We start from the raw sequence: 13843 nt of genomic DNA on the forward strand, positions 1-13843 counted from the left end.
GTGTTGTGGGACGGTTTAACTTTCGCAGGCGTCCCCGATATTTTAGCATCTCCCCGGTCGAACTCTCAGCCCTACGATTTCTCCGAAGCCGCAAAGACATCATCATAAAACCGGCTGACAAGGATGGAGCCGTGGTGGTGCGTCGCGCAGACCTCAACTAGGCTGAAGCTCTCCGCCAACTTCAACCCCACGCCTAACTACCAACAGACTGTGTCCTCCACCAGCCATGACCTCATCTCCTCCTTCCGTTTCCATCCCACCGCCTCCAACCTCATTGTCCGCACTACACGCACTCGCATCATTTACTTCCTTCCAAAAATTCACAAACCCAACAACCCTGGACGTCGCATCGTCTCCGCCTGTAATTGCTCCACGGAATTGATCACAAAATATCTCGACCGTGTCCTTGTCCCCTAGTGACTTCTCTCCCCTTCTACATCCACGACACTAACCGTGCTCCCCGTCTCTTCAACTCTTTTCCCTTTCCTCCTGACCCCTCTAAACTTCTCTTCACTCTTGATATCAAGAGTCTATATACGGTGATTGCAGACAACGGACTTCTTGCACTCAAACATTTCGTAGACCTTCGACCCAACCCCATATCTGACACCTCCACACTTCTTCGTCTGGCAGAACTTGTTCTCTCCCCCAACTGCTTCTCGTTCGCGGGTTATTTTTACTAGCAGATCTCGGGAGTGATCATCGGAACGAAAACGGGCCCCAACTATGCGAACTTGTTCGTTGGCTACGTTGAGGTCTAAATATTCTCACGATTCTCGAACTATACGGTCATTATGTTGATGACTGTATCGGTGCGACCTCATTTTCCCGCGAACAACTAGACTCCTTCCTCTCTTTTGTCCAATCCTTCCATTTTGCCCTCGAATTCTGCACTATTTCCAGCACTTCCGTCACATTTCTCGACATTTCGGTTAACATACACCACTCTGCTCTCACTACTTCCATCCACTACAAACTGACTCACACTCATACCTCAACTTCTCCTCTCACCCTACCCACACCAATCTCTCCATCCGTCTGCGCAGGCTCTGCAGTGACAACCACGACTTTGAGACTCAGCCTCAGCACATGGCTCGCCACTTTATCCTTCGAGGATATCCCCTCACCACTATCCACACAGCCCTTACCAGAGCACGTTCCGTGGACCGTGCCTCTGCTCTCTTGTGAGTGGATTTGTAGACGGAATCTGAAAGAAGCCCGTCGTATATATGTGCGAGTGTGTTTGTCCCCCCCACCTATCACCACTTGACAACCGGTGTTGGTGTGTTTACGTCTCCAATAAAATAAGTATCTGGCTTTAAATATAAATACTAGGGTCGATTCATGTGACTAAAAATTCAAGGCGGTGCCCCAGCATGGCCGCGATTTAATAACTGAAACAGGTAAAATATAAAAGCTAAAAAGATACTTTCATATGCAACTAAATCATCCACTTGATATTTATGAATAACAACCTTGATTTATGCATTATGATATATGAATGATGAAATAGTAATTCATGATTTCGTCTTGTATTTGACATGTCTTATATTGCAAGTTATATTGATGTCTTATAAACTTATGGAAGTGGAGGCGCGTGGCTTAGTGGTTAGGGGTGGTGGACTCATGATTGTAAGATTGGGGTTTCGATTCCTGCTCTGGGTGATGCATTGTGTTCTTGAGCAAAACACTTCATTTCACTTTGCTCCATTCCACTTAGCTGGTAAAAATGAGAATCCCTGCGACGAACCGGCGTCCCGTCCAGGTGGGGAATATATTTGCCATTAAAACCGGGGAACCGGCCCTCATGAGTCTGGCATGGCCCGAGAAGGAGACATTTAACTTTTTAAAACTCTTTTAATTTTTCAATCATTTGATTGCGGCCATGCTGGAGCACCGCCTTTAGTCGAGCAAATCGACTAAGCTTAGTACTTTGTAAGCTTAGTACTTATTCTATCGGTCACTTTTGCCGAACCGCTAAGTTATGGGGACGTAAACACACCACTATCGGTTGTCAAGCGATGCTGGGGGGACAAACACGGACATACAAACACACACACACACACACACACACACACACACACATATATATATATATACATATATACAACGGGCTTCTTTCAGTTTCCATCTACCAAATCCACTCACAAGGCTTTGGTCGTCCTGAGGCTATAGTAGAAGACACTTGCCCAAGGTGCCACGCAGTGGGAATGAACCCGGAACCATGTGGTTGGTAAGTAAGCTACTTACCACACAGTCCCTTTTTTTAAAAATTTATGGAACTGTCAGCTAAAAAAGAGAAATAATGGACTTAAATTGTGGCTTGATGTGGCAACAGACTTAATTTTAGGAAGATATCAACACAACTAAATGAATCTGTCGTTACTATCTTTGAAGCTTTGTTTCGATTCCGTTATACTCATACGTTCAGAATTGTAATGATCCCTAGGATTCATAAGATCGGAATTTAACCCGGTTTCCATGGTGCAAAAGGGGTAGAAATTATGGGTCTCTCCACCGAACAGGACGCCAATATGTCGCAAGGTTAACTTCTCAGCTATTGCTGGAATTCATTTTGTTGGAGCAACACGAAACGAGTTTTTTTTTCTCAAAAACACAACACATCTTCTGGCCCAGGAATCAAAAACACAATTTCATAATCGCGAGTGTCACATCTTAGCACCAAGCCACTCGCTTTCACGTTTCGTCATACACCAGATACAAATAATTTGGTATATCAAGCAGACAGCATCAGAATGATCGTGCCACACAATGATAGCTGTAAGCAACGGTAAAATGTAGACTATGATGATAAAACGCTGGTTGATTGCAGAAATATCTCAACTAGTTGCAAGATATCAAGTGGGTGGGTGAAGGAGCCCAGGCTCTCGTGATAAAACATTCTAGGTCATCTTGAATTTTACAGAGATCATGAAAATTAGACCAAGTAGGACTGACTTAAAATCAAGTTTAATGACGAAACACACAAGAAGCAATTTGCATCTATTGCACCTTTAATTTTTCGTCCATTAAACTCCAGATACAATTCTGGGTGTACACTTGTAAGGTTTATGAAATGCCCGTCTATTATGATAAGGGAGTGGGGCCAAAGTAAATTGTCAGTATTTGGATATTGCCTTAAGGGTGCAAACAAACTCTAAAATCATCTGGATATTCAGAAGTTGCTAACTCGTATGATCTTCTACAACAACTCTTTATTGCAACAGAACTCTGCATGAAAGACAGGTTTACAGGTTTACAGGTTTACAGCCAATGATTTTACTTCAGTGAGTAAATCGCCAGGATTAACTCCTGACTTGAACCCCATAGAAAATGCAAAGAATTATAAAAAAAGAAAATAGCAGCTTTTAATGCTCCACCAATATTGATTTTACAAAAGCAGATATTGCAGGTCTGAACACGGAAGGTAATCCATAATTTTTGCAAAAATCTGGTTCAAAGCCTTCCTGACGCTATTGATGATGTTATGGAGGCAAAAAGATATCATAATAAAAACTGAGCATAGTCTTGATATTTTTACTCTTGTAAACTGCCAACATGTTATAATATGCTTATGATCTCGTACTTACGGTATAAAACTATATCTTTATTGGTTTGTTCAGATTCATATTCGTTATGTATCGAACCAACCTGCAAATATTTCACTCCCACATTCAATTGTAATTGAGAGTTGACCGTATAGATTACACGACATTTTTCTTCCTTGATACATTACACGTATTACATGACTGACATATTTTTCAGCAAACCATAGCAACATCGTATCTTCCAAGCTGTAACCCTATCGGAAGCCTTTTCAAAGTCGATAATAGCCATTGTCAAAGCAATATCAAAGGCTTTATGAACCAATATCAGAAGCTACCTGAATTCAAAACGCTATTGTATAATATATCAAAGAAAAATATGGCTGGATATCAAAAAATATAAAAAACCTGTCGATCGCCAGAAGCTGCTTCTTCATCTTTTAGTATATTTTCCAATGGAGTTTGAATCCTCCTCCTCAATACCACCAAACTGAACACTTCAAGCACTATATTGCCCAGGGTTTTATAATCCCTCAGCTGTCACACAATCTCAGATCTTTATATTCGTATTTCTAATGTCTATACCGATCTTCCAGCCTTCAGGGAATTGTTTAATATATGATATATTACGAAACAGCTTCAATAATGTTTTTGCAAGTATATGGTTATTTGTGTTTAGCATTTTTATTGCAATTCTGTTTAATCTAGAAGCTTTTCCGTTCGCAATTGCTCAATAGCTTTGACTATTTTTTCAACAGATATTTCATGCGTATCCATTTCCAGTTCGTCACGTGGTTCAGGAATTACCACAGTATTTTTCTTATTAAATGCCTTATTCACTACTATTTTAAAATGGTCTTGGATGTTTATAAAAGACGTTATTAGTTCCCTCCTAATATTAAACAATCTTTTCCGTTTCTGTGCTCTCTCGGTAATCTCATTTGTAGTTTTCAAATCTAAGTAGAATAAAATTTAAAATAAGCAGCACATATATTAAATATATATTACTGATAATAAACTAAAAAGTCTCGGTATCTTGGTTCAATAACAATAATGTAGAGAATAGATATTCTGTTTAACACACACACACACACACACACACACACACACATTTATATATGAGTAGGCGTGACTGTGTGGTAAGAAGTTTGCTTCCTAACCACATGGCTCCGGGTTCAGTCCCACTGCTTGGCACCTTGAGCAAGTGTCTTCCACTATAGACTCGGGTCAACCAAAGCCTTATGAGCGAATTTGTTAGGTGGAAACTGGAAGAAGCCTTCGTAGATATATATATATATATCTTTGCCATGATAGATCGGTAGCCATTACATACATTTTTTTCTCTCCTTGTTTTTTTTCTGTGTTCCTTTCTGTGGAAGAGCGTAGGCTCGAAACGTTAAAGACTTTTTCAATTCCGAAGCGTTATACTAATACATCTGTTTGTTTTCTACACCACCTGTCTTCGCCTTTTGTTTTTTTCGTGAATTCTCCCTATATATATATCATCATATATATATATATATATATATATATATATATATATTGGATTGGCAAGAAAGTATTTTTGGTTTTTAAACGTGCGTACATGTGTGTGCGTGTATGCTTCATTGTATCCGACAACCGGTGTTGGTGTGTTTAAGTCCCCGTGGCCTAGCGGCTTGGCATAAGAACCGATGGAATAAGTACCAGGCTTCACAAAAAGATAATAAGTACTGGGATCAATTTGTTCGACTAAAAATGCTTCAAGGCGGTGCTCCAGCACGGCCGCACGCTAATGGCTGAAGTAAGTGAAAAGTAAAAGCTATATATGTATATATGTGTGTTTGTATGTGTGTGTGTGTGTGTGTGTGTGTGTGTGTGTATGTGTGTGTGTGTGTGTGTGTGTGTGTGTGTGTGTGTGTGTGTATTATATAGTTTTATGAATTTAGTTTCGTAACAGCCTTTTCAAGTTACCGAACAGTTTCCTGTCAAAACGCACGCACGCGCGTGCACACATGTACACACACACACACACACACACACACACACACACACACACATACATGCTCACGATCACACACACATACCTTTATGTATATGCATACAAATGTGCTATGCGGAGGAAATCCCTGCTCGGAATGGTCAGTGGCAAGAGAGGAAGAGGCCGACCAAGAACCCGCTGGCTTGACACCATCAAGAGTGATACCGGGATGGACATAGCCAGTCTGAAAGAAGCGGCCCAGGATAGAACTGACTGGAGGACACTGATCCAACGAGTAACCGAGAGTCGACTTCGACTGAGCGGATAGATAGATACAAATGTGCATGTACGTGTATATGCATGCGTGTATGTGTGCGTGTATATATGTGTGTGTGTTTATGTGTGTGTGTGTGTGTGTGTGTATGTGTGTAGATGATACATGAAACTATTACCCCAGGCGAAATGCTAATTAGAGAGTAGATGACATGTAGCTCGTATCTGATGATATATTCCTTTCTACTCCAAGCACAAGGTTCGAAGTTTCTGGGGGGAGTGGGCCAGTCGATTAGATCGACCCCAGTAGGCAACTAGCACTTAATTTATCGACCACGAAAGGATGAAAGGCAAGGTCGACCTCGGCGGAATTTGAACTCAGAACGTAAACACAGATGAAATACCGCCCGATGTGCTAACGTTTCTTAGTTCTTTGCTGCCCACTAGGGGCTAAACAGAGAGGGGACAAACAAGGACAGACAACGGGATTAAGTCGATTACATCGACCCCAGTGCGTAACTGGTACTTAATTTATCGACCATGAAAGGATGAAAGGCAAGGTCGACCTCGGCGGAATTTGAACTCAGAACGTAACAGCAGACGAAATACCTATTTCTTTACTACCCACAAGATGCTAAACACAGAGGAGACGAACAAGGACAGACAAACGGATTAAGTCGATTATATCGACCCCTGTGCGTTACTGGTACTTAATTAATCGACCCCGAAAGGATGAAAGGCAAAGTCGACCCCGGCGGAATTTGAACTCAGAACGTAGCGGCAGAGGAAATACCGCTAAGCATTTTGCCCGACGTGCTAACGATTATGCCAACTCGCCGCCTTGTATCTGATGATATATTCCGTCACTTCTCGGAGTCACTTACTATGTGCGAACCATTTTTATTTATTTTTTTTTTGTCGACTAAGAAAATCAACAGCTTCGATCGAATAGGCACAGTTTTATAGACGTACCGAGGACTCTTTTTTTCTCTCTCTTCCTCATCGTCTTCCTCCTCCCCTCTTTCTTTCTTTCTCTCTCACTCCCTCTCTATCTATCTATCTATCTATCTATCTATCTATCTATCTATCTATCTATCTATCTATCTATCTATCTATCTATCTATCTATCATCTATCTATCTATCTCTGTCTCTCTCGTTTCTACATCTGAAGGAAATTTTAACATGATGTAGTTACACTTTATGAACGTCCGATAAACTACATAAATAGCAATCACAGCTAACCCATCCCATAGAGCAATGGTTCTCAACCATTTTTTTTTTTTTTACCTGTAGACCCTTTTGATTTCTATTTTACTCAGGTGGACTCTTATATCAATTCTGTGTTTAAAAAATCCTATTATATTTTTAGAATGAAATATTATTAGGAGTTGTATTTTTTAAAAATTGTTAAAATATTGAGTATTGTTGGAGTATATCTAATTTATTGCACATAAATTTTAATAACAAAATCTTATATGGATCCGCAAAAGTCATGTGGACCCCAATTGAAAACCACTGCGCTACAACGATAGACTATTTATTGTATGAAGTGATTGATGGTTTGTATTTAATCACTCTTACTGATCTCCGACCAGAACCAAATAAATCATTTAACTACTAAATGGCATTCAATCTAGTAGTGAACAACTATCGGTTCTCCATAATTACGGAGCTTTGCTGTAAGCAACAAGAACATAACAACAAAAACCTGAAAGAAATAAAACAAACCAAAAAAAAGTGTTTCGTTACGTTGCATTGCTTCATTAATTTGTCACGCTTCGTGAACTGGTTTTAAAATACTCTTACAAGAGCCTGAACCATAGAATTTATTGCAGCCAATTCTATCACCATCACATCAAAATGGAGTCGGATATTAATGAACTCACATGGTTTTTTTCAATTACCTCTCTGATTCAAATGAAATAATTAGGAAAAAAAAGAAAGAAAACAAAGACTGCAGCAATACACATTGCATATTTAACAAGTGGGATCGAATGAGATTAAGCAATGCGAAATCACGAAATGCATTTGTAATTTGACACTGAATAATAAATGTTTACGTGAAGTTAACAGTCTGTGTTTTTGAATGGTTAATGTTTGCCGTCCACGCAGCCAACCAGCTGGCAGAAAGGTTAACACGCCGGGCGAAATGCGTAACCGTATTTCGTCTGCCGTTACGTTCTGAGTTCAAATTCAGCCGAGGCCGACTTTGCTTTTCACCCTTTCGGGGTCGATCAATTAAGTACCAGTTACGCACTGGGGTCGATGTAATCGACTTAATCCGTTTGTCTGTCCTTGTTTGTCCCTTCTGTGTTTAGCCCCTTGTGGGTAGTAAAGAAATAGGTATTTCGTCTGCCGCTACGTTCTGAGTTCAAATTCCGCCGAGGTCGACTTTGCCTTTCATCCTTTCGGGGTCGATAAATTAAGTACCAGTTATGCACTGGGGTCAATATAATCGACTTAATCCGTCTGTCTGTCCTTGTTTGTCCCCTCTTTGTTTAGTCCCTTGTGGGTAGTAAAGAAATAGGTACTTCTTGCAACGTTCTGACTCATATGACGCAGGGATCGACTTTGCCTTTCATTCTTTCTGGGTCGATAATATAAGTACCAGTTGAGCATTGGGGTCGATGTCATCGACTTATCGCCTCCTCTGAAATTGCTGACATTGTGCCAAAATCTGAAATCAGTGTTTGTCTTCCACGCTGTGATTGTCTAAGTTTCTACACGTGGTCTCAGATCACTCCTCAGTCAAATACATTACTGATATATTTATAATTTGAAATCTTAGGCATGGTTGTGTGATAAGAGGTTTGTTTTCCAACTACACGGTTCCAGGTTCAATCTCACTGCATAGCACCTTGGGCATTTGTCTTCTACTATAGCAGTAGGTTCCCAACCTGGGGTCCGCAAAAGTAGTACTGGGGGTCCGTTAACTAATTCAAAATTTCACACACACACATATACATATATATAGGTTGGGAATCTCTGTACTATAGCCTTGAGTCGATTAAAACCTTGTGAATGGATTTGGTAGACGGAAACTAAAAGAAGCCTCTCACATATTGTGTGTGTGTATGTGTGTGTGTAAACACAAAACCGGTGATGTTGTGTTTACGTCCCCGTAGCCTAGCGACTCGGCAAACAAGATCGATAGAAAGCCGTGACCGAACTTTAAAAAAATAAGGTACTGGGATCAATTCATTCGACGAAAAATTCTACAAGGCGGTGCTCCAGCATGACCGCGAACTAAAGACTGAAACAAGTGAAAAATAAAAGAAGGATAAATACTTGAATTTAAGATTTCTCTCACGCCATTTTATATCTCACTACAAATCCTTTATTTTTTCTCTTTGTTTTGTTTAGATTACGAAGGTCATATAAATCTCATGCTTGTCTTGTTGGAATTGTTTCATTGGGTACTTACTCTTTACTCTCTTTTACTCTTTTACTTGTTTCAGTCATTTGACTGCGGCCATGCTGGAGCACCGCCTTTAGTCGAATAACTCTATCCCGGGTCTTATTCTTTTTGTAAGCCCAGTACTTATTCTATCGGTCTCTTTTTGCCGAACCGCTAATGACGGGGACGTAAACACACCAGCATCGGTTGTCAAGCAATGCTAGGGGAACAAACACAGACACACAAACACACATACATACATATATTCTGGGATCGATATCCTCGACTAATCCTAGAATTAAGTTCTAGGATCAATATCACCAAACCATTCAAAGTGGTGCTCCAGCACGATCGCAATGTTGGGTGTGTCAGTTTTTTTGAGGTCATTTGTATGAATTTAGAAAAATGACGCATTACTCATCAAAGAAAAACTTGATTTGAAAAGAAATTTGTACAAATAATCTTGAGAATCGTTTTATCACATCTATTCAATGAATCCATCGTTAGCATCAATGGCTGCTTCAATACGGGGTCGAAAGTGTTAACATGCTCAAATTAGATGATCCTTATCAATTTTGGACATAGTGGTTATGGTGTACTTGAGAGATTATATGGCATGATGGGGTTATTGATTGGGCTCTCTCTTAATTACGCCCCATACGTAATAGTCCAGTGGATTGAGGTCTGGTGAGCCAGGAGACCATGTGTCTGGGAGAACAAGATCAGGGAGATTGGCACGCAACCATTCTTAGGTTGTCTTAGCCTTATGAAACGGCGCAGAGCCTTGTTGGAAGACATATAGTCTTCCATTGCGTACTCTGTCTATGTAGAGTCTCAACTTTCTCCAACATTTCTGAGTAGACAGCAGCAATGGGTTTTAAATGCTGTGAGAATAAGTAAGGAGGTTGACATCTCTCTAGCTGCTGACAACTCCCAAAACCATCACAGTTGCTGGGAATTTAGTATACTTGACCATTGGAACCTTATTCGGGTCTTTCCATAACCATCTGTCGTTTTTTCGGTTTACCTTTTGGTCCTGATCGAAGTCTTTCTCATCGGAGAAAAACAAAGTATTTCAGCCTCTTGGTGTTTTAACTTATTTAACTCTCTTGCCACATCCGATATAGATTTATCCTTCCGTATCTCATACGACTTGTACCGGATGTCCTCTGGCACAGTTCTTCCGGTGGTGCATTCTGAAACCACGAAGTCCTTTACAATGGCTCTGATTGACTTTCCAGGGTTTTATCGATTACTTCTTGAACTTTTTGTACAAAGGTATGAGTTCTGATGGTATTAGGACCCTGTGCAAGCGTTTTGCGTTTAGTTGCTCAAGCTGCCCTAACCACTGGGCTATTGCGCCTCCATATATATATATATATTATATATATATATATATATATATATATATATATATATATATATATCAGTTTGTATTTTTCTACATATCATAATATATATATATTATATATATATATATATATATATATATATATATATATATGTATGTATGTATGTATGTATGTGTGTGTGTGTGTGTGTGTGTGTGTTGTGTGTGTGTGTGTGTGTTGTTGTGTGTGTGTGTGTATTTGTATGTGTACGTATGTGTGTGTGTATGTGTGTGTGTGTTTGTGTGTTCATGTTTGTATGTGTTTTAATCTAAAATATTTATACACCAGTCAATTGTCTTCCCAATAACGTAAATAATATAAATGTTGTGTCTGAAATAAATTATGTCATCGATTTTGTTTCATAGTTTATCAGTCAGCTGTCTTCTAAATAATATACAATATGTTGAATGTATAATTCATGTCCTCGATTTCGTTTCATAATTATAGGATTAAATGCAGAAACGGAAGCTGAATGATATTATAGATTATTGACTTCAGAAAATGAAATTTGGTACCATTCATGCATTTCCTGAGGGATTTAGTGTCATAAATGAGGTGGCTAGCAACAAGATGGAGGTGAAATTATATCACAAATTCAACTTGCAAGTGAGCTCATAACCTCATAGAGCGAAAGCTATTTTACAGAGTAATTGTTTAAACCCGATATCTTTCTCGTGAGAATTTAATAATTACTTTTGATTTTAAGCACAAAGCCAGTAAATTTGAGAGAAGTATTAAAGGTTAGATTGACCTTGGCGGTTTTTGATTTCAGGGCGTATCGAAACCGGTTCAAAAATTCGGGCCGATTGGAAACTAAAACTGTAATCCAATCTAATGAACAACATGATTTAGGACAATGTGGACTCCTGCTTCACTCCATTAAAACTTTGGCCATACCAAAGTTTTGATGGTCAACGGAAAATTTCATAGGTCTATAGCAGATTCGAAACCGAATCGCTGGACATCCATGCGGATGCAACGCTGAGATCATTATTGTTTCACGTGATTAACCGATTAACTGATCATTGAGCGTTAAGCCATCACATGATTCACGTTTCTAGAACTTTGTAATGAGTCCTATAAAAGCTGGCTTTTGAACGAGGCAGTTGCTTTAACAACTCCCTGCTTATTTTTTCCATTCACCTACCATGCAGATTGAAGACACAGATTTGCCATCATGGATTTAGCACGATATTTCCCCAGTTGTAACGATATTGCCCCCTTGTCACAGATCGATACATATCAGCTATTTCATCATAGACCCCAGAGTTTGTCTCCCCCAGTGTGTTCCAATTATTGGTTTCACTTTTCATCCAAAGACCAACATAGAAAGCACTATGTGCAGTAAATAAAGCTTTTGTTCATTGTTCGTGTGTGTGGTTTATGATTTTACACACAGCCAACAAGCAGACACGACCTATGAAGTTACTACACTTCCTCCGCTCCTCCTTGTGTAAGACAATCTAAAATCTAAATCATTTAAAAGTAAATTTACAGAAATTTACATATAGGCGCAGGTATGGCTGTATGGTTAAGAAACTCACTTTGAAGCTACATGGCTTCGAGTTCAGTCCTACTACAGAGTAGACGCATAAACACACACATCCCCAGTTTTATATATACAGATATATAAAGAGGTTCAAGAGTAATGTTCCTTGAACCAACAAAGCAACCAAGTTATGCGATCGTTCGTGTTGTTTACCCAGGAAAGGGTGTTTTCTGTCCCAAAAGGCCCCTTAACTCACCATATGAAAAATTTTGAGAGTCTAAAATCATCTCTGGAACATAAGTAATGTATGTTCCCAGTTTGGAGAAAATCAGTTGCGAACACCAGAAGTCTGCAGGTTTACACACACACACCACACACACACACACCCTCGGTTTAATATATATAGATAACTAAATAATAATATAGCATAATATATACAACCCGATTAAAGCGACAAATCTTAACAATTGACTGAAAAATGATGAGCTTACCAGGCAAGAATCAAACCCATATATCAACGCTAACATAGCTCCAAGCACATCCGATTGAGCCAGACGCTCACCCATCAATCCCAGTCAAATTTATTGTATAGATTTAATGTCTAGTAATATTTGTAAAGAAATACCGGAGGCTTAATAAGTTATGGGGAAAAAGCGACTACGAACGTCTTTTTTATACAATAACTATATAATAATATATGAGTGAGCGTTTGGACCAATTGAGTGCGCATGAAGCCATGTTAGCGTTGATATATGGGTTCGATTCTATCCTGGTAAACTCATAATTTTTCAATCAATTGTTTAGATTTGTCGCTTTTATCGGAGTATATATATTAGTATGATATATTATCATATTGTATAAAAAAAAGGCTTTCGTAGTCGCTTTTTCTCCGTAACTTGTCAAGCCTAAGGGTTTGTTTACAAATATTATATGATATAATACTCGACTGTAGAGTATCTGTATATTAAATTTGACTGAAATTGATGGGTGAGCGTTTGGCTCAATCAGATGCGTATGGAGCCATGTTAGCGTTGATACGTGGGTTCGATTCTAGCCTGGTAAGGTTATCATTTTTCAGTCAGTTGTTAAGGTTTGTCGCTTTAATCGAAGTATTATTGTTTTATATATATATACATATATATATATATATAAAACTGAGAATGTGTGTCTGTCTGTCTGTGTGTTTCCCTAAAACTTGAGAACTACGCAACCAATTTCATTCAAATTTTACACATGCCTTACTTAGGGTCCGGGGAGTGTCATCGGCAAAATTTAACTTTTTGCCTAGGGCGAGCCTGGAACACTGATCCTCTTCATATTTTACCTTTCTTAAAATAACTTCATAAGATTGTGGGAATTAAAAGGACAGTTAATGTGTTAATATCATAACATTTTGATTGCTCAAATTCCGTGATTGTAGGCTTAACTTATTCTTCTTCGTTGATTAATCTTTATATATATAAAACTGAGAATGTGTGTCTGTCTGTCTGTGTGTTTCCCTAAAACTTGAGAACTACACAACCAATTTCATTCAAATTTTACACATGCCTTACTTAGGGTCCATGTAGTTTCATGGGAAAAAATGTTCAACTTCTTGCCTAGAGCGAGCCCATAGCAATATCATATCTTCTCCACTATTTCAGTATTACGTGTTAAAAGTGAAACAAAAACATTTCTCTATTTTATGTCAGATACTTTCACTTTAACAATGAAAATAATAATAGCAATTGAATTATATGTAGTAAGTAATAATTAAAACCAAACTAAAGTATAATATAATCGTAACA

This window comes from Octopus sinensis, linkage group LG6 (genome assembly GCF_006345805.1).
Source record: "Octopus sinensis linkage group LG6, ASM634580v1, whole genome shotgun sequence".
Lineage (NCBI taxonomy): Eukaryota > Metazoa > Mollusca > Cephalopoda > Octopoda > Octopodidae > Octopus > Octopus sinensis.